Source organism: Trematomus bernacchii, unplaced genomic scaffold, assembly GCF_902827165.1.
Source record: "Trematomus bernacchii unplaced genomic scaffold, fTreBer1.1, whole genome shotgun sequence".
In the NCBI taxonomy this organism is placed as follows: Eukaryota; Metazoa; Chordata; class Actinopteri; order Perciformes; family Nototheniidae; genus Trematomus; species Trematomus bernacchii.
In genome coordinates, this window is record NW_022988043.1 from 26,336,395 (window position 1) to 26,340,767 (window position 4,373).

Sequence of the window (4,373 nt, forward strand, 5' to 3'; positions counted from 1 at the left end):
AACATGTATTGTTTGAACTGTTTTAAGTAATCACATATATACATATTGTATTCTCACTTACAACTCACTGACCCAGAGATCCTATTACACACACATACACCTCCTCCCACCAGCACACACACATATTCTTTTCAAGGTTCTTTCTGGGCATCAATATATCTGTGTACAATGTTTGGTTGTCTGGGAAAGAATAGTTTGTGTGAAATATTCCTTGGGAAAGTGAAGGAGTGAATATCGGTGCAGAGATAAGATTGACTCTGTCCTTGTGAAACTTCCGAATCTCACGCTGTGGTCAGAAGAAAACATACTTTTTCTCAGAACTCTGATTCGCTGTATTGGACCTGACCAGAAGTGAATCCAACCAGTAAAAACACCTGGGGGAGTGAGCAGCTCACACAGCTCCTCCCCACGGACTCTCTGATTTGCTTCGGAGTAAAATGGGAAGGAAGAAGTTAACACATCTCCGCCCCAAAATATGAATATGAATACTGTTGTTTTTGCATGTAAAATGCTTCCTGTTTGCTGACTGGCTGGTCCCGATACCTGTATCGCACAGCAGTAGAAACCTGAAGTCCGGAGTACTCTGTAAAACTTGTATACGTGTTTTGTTTCTTACCAGTAAAATCAGATTATTGTTATAACCTTTATTCCGGTGTTTTGAATCCCTTTCTTTATTAAATAGAACCAGCCTCATCTAACGAACGGCGCGTAGCGGAGGGGGGGGCTTTAAGCCAACCATCCAACAGTGTTTGCTACAACACTGCATGACCCCGCCATCAAGTGCTTAAAGTGGGAGGGCTTCCAATCAGGATTCCAATCCTTGAACACCTGAAGTGCCTCTTTAATATCAGAAGTGCTCTCTGATTGTGTGACAAACACTCCCACAATAACATAGTTCACATTTGTCCTCACACAAAAAAAAAAAAGCGGAACAGAATATCGGCATGTGCGATATGTTGCATCAAGCATGACACATCTGCTGTCCGTACAACAGGAGAAGCCGCTGTTGCCAGGAGGTCTGCAAGCAGAACAGCAATATTTATATCCTGCTGTGTCCATGTGTCCACCAAGCTCTGACATTTTGTGAAATCATGTTCCCATATTATAAACAGAGATAGTTAAGCAATATGATCAACGTTAATGCATGCATGTTTGTATATTAGTTTGTTTCCATGTCCTAACAATGCAGTCAATACCCGTACTACTAAAATAGTTCTGCTTACCTGCACATTAACTTGGTCAATATTTGACCGCCTTGTGCTGGCCTTTGTCCTCTGGATGATGTTCCATATGTCCTTGTCCAGAGGGTAGAATCTCCTCCTGGTAGGAGGAGGAGGAGGATCCACACCCCTAAACAGTTCACTAATTACAAATGTCCTAATGTGCCTTCTGATCTCTCCAATTTTTCTTGCTCCTGCCAATGCCAGCCTTTCTATGAATAATTCCACCCTTGGATCAACAGGCTCTCGGACATCAGCTGCCTATAATGGAAAAAAACTGTTGGCAATACCTATTTTCATTGATTAGAACAGTCTAGGTTTCTTTAATATAACAAAAAAACACATAAACCTATAAAACTAATAAATTAGTAAATAAATTAACTAATTAAATAATCAAAACTTCAGTGAGGCAGCCATGCTAAATCTAAATCTAAAGGATTATATTTGTAATATTTTCTCTTGTGAAGGCAAAGGACAGACGAAAGTTTAAGTCCAGGCAGAGTGGACTCGGTAAGTCCAAGTTTTAAATGCTGTTAAAATAAATATTATTTAAAAAATTGTTTTTATGAAAAATGTATTTCACTGACCTGTCCCAAAACTGGGTGGTTTTGATGCTCTTACATTTTGGGAAAGTATGCTGTGAAGAGCCCTACTGTCTTTACTTTGTTCTGGTCATCTTTAAGTGCCTGTTTCAGTTGTTGGGATGCATTGTTGACAGATATCTACAAATACAGAAACATGTGTGTTTGTGTAAAGACATTAAATACATGATCATTAGGAAAGGAAATATAAAGTTAAAGTGCCTACTTTATATTCAGGGAACTTGATCACATGCACAACATCGGCGGCAATCAATTTTCTTGGTGTTTTGCACCAGACATCGCCTTCCTGGGAACCCAGTGTGGTCCTTTCGGTGGCCTTTTTGCTAAATAGAACAATTACAAAAGAGAAATAAAATAACTTGTATTTTCAAGTAAAATATCAGTCTCACATGAGAAAAGTTGTCATTCTCCCCCCCCCCCCCCCACACACACACACACACACACACACACACACACACACACACACACACACACACACACACACACACACACACAGACCATACAACCAGGCCAGCGCCATATAGATAGAAGAGTTACGACATCTCCGTTCACTCCAATGGACCAGTTTTTTTACAGCAATGGCGGATCGTGGAGCCCTTAATAGTTCCCCGGAAGTTAGCTTGCCGCTGACTTCCGGGGAACTATTGCGGCCAGCAGCACAGTAGAGTTGCAGCATAATAGACCGTTCGTGATGGACTTTTAAAGGTAAGAAGACGTTTAAAGATTTATATTGCGGATATTATCAGCACATCTAAGTCAAATTAACATGTGTATTAAAGGATGTTAGTGGATTATCCCTAAATCAGTAGATTTAGGGAACGTTTACAGATAACAGATTAGGCTAGGATACCGGATAAAGTTAGCAACACACGTTAACCATGAACAGCCTATTAATCCGTTCTCCGAATGTTATTTCATCCAACGTTGTGGAATTAGAGAAAAAGGGCTTCTTAACGTGCTTTTATCCGGGGTGGAGGGAGTTAAATATTAGTTAAATATAACATTGGGGCGTGTGATTGTAGTGGGTGGAGGTGGTGAAATGAGGATATCCATTTTGGAGTTCAAGCTAGTATAATATAGTTAACGTTACACAATAAGGAAGAGAGCTATTTTTGTGATACATCGCTATTGATATGGATTTAGAGTGCATATTTGAGACTTCCAAACAGTAAACAAAAACGTAACTTATGGGTGAGTGTTTTTAGCAGAGCCATATAATGTCCTTGTGATTCTGTTGATTATTACCTGTCTGTATTATGTTGCAGCTCAGCTGATTTTGGATTGATGGCAAAGGGAGAGGGACTTAAGTGAGAGTGAAAACACAAGGTAAGTTTAAAATAGGTCAGCAATTTCCCATCCTATAGGTTGCTATATAGATGTATCTAACCCCTTCTCCCTCTTTCAGCACAAGAACCCCAGGGGGATTCAATGGAGCCTGAAGACCTGCAATGAGACCCTCACCCTGCACCTGAGTCTCAACTCCCAGAGTTTTGCAAGCCTCTCCCTGTTCCTTATTTTTATTAAACAGACATTAAGCTTCCCAATGGTGTGGTCTTCGTTTTGTGAAAAATATGATTACCTCACATATTTTGTTGCGGTTGTCTGTTTTGATTTTTAAATTGCTCCTGCTGACTTGAGCTAGCAATTTGTTCCTCCTCTCTGTGTCAGTGGGGAAGCCGTACATTCTGATTCTTACTCCTTTCTCTGAGCGATTGGAGCATCCGTAGTAAAATCCTGCTTTTTTAAAATAAGACTATTGGCCAAAACCAAGTCGTATTTATCTTTTAAAGACTTAGAAAGGGTTATTAACGCCTTTGTAACCTCGAGACTGGACTATTGTAACGCTCTGTATGTGGGTATGGACCAGGCCTCAATCAAACGCTTACAGCTAGTCCAAAACGCTGCTGCACGTTTGCTGACTGGCCACAAAAAGCGCGACCACATCACCCCTATTCTGGCCTCACTACACTGGCTTCCAGTTCGGTTCAGAATTGATTTTAAAATCCTTTTATTTGTTTTTAAAGCACTAAATGGGCTGGCTCCGGCCTATATAGCTGAACTGCTCCAGCGCTACACCCCAGCCAGAGCTTTAAGGTCTGCTGACCAGCTGCTGCTGGTAGTGCCCAAGACCAGGCTAAAAACCCGAGGGCACCGAGCCTTCGCAGCAGCTGGCCCTAGGCTCTGGAACACTCTGCCCCTCCATGTGAGGTCGGCCCAGACCCTAGGGTTTTTTAAATCAAAACTAAAAACACACTTCTTCTCTCTGGCTTTCTAGTTAGAGCGGAGCACGACTCCTGACTTTTCCGTGTGTTTTATTTTTATTTTGTTTTTTAAGATATATCTGTTGTAATTTATTGTCGTTTATTGTGATTTGTAGTAATGTGTTTTTATTACATGTACAGCACTTTGGCTCGACCAAAAATCGCTTTTAAATGTGCTATATAAATAAAACCTGATTTGATTTGATTTGATCCCCAGGCAGCACAGCAAACCATGGTGGAGACTATATGCCAGGACAACACGGAGGAAAAAGGCACAGACACACTGCATG

At 41.0% G+C, this 4,373-nt stretch overlaps 1 long non-coding RNA gene across 1 annotated transcript; it reads left to right on the forward strand.

The window, feature by feature from the left end:
* The first annotated feature begins 2,952 nt into the window (after positions 1 to 2,952).
* LOC117473195 lies at positions 2,953 to 3,362 on the forward strand. The gene is made up of 2 exons (XR_004554993.1): positions 2,953 to 3,148; positions 3,228 to 3,362. It is a non-coding gene; the product is annotated as an uncharacterized LOC117473195 (long non-coding RNA).
* The last annotated feature ends 1,011 nt before the right edge of the window (positions 3,363 to 4,373 follow it).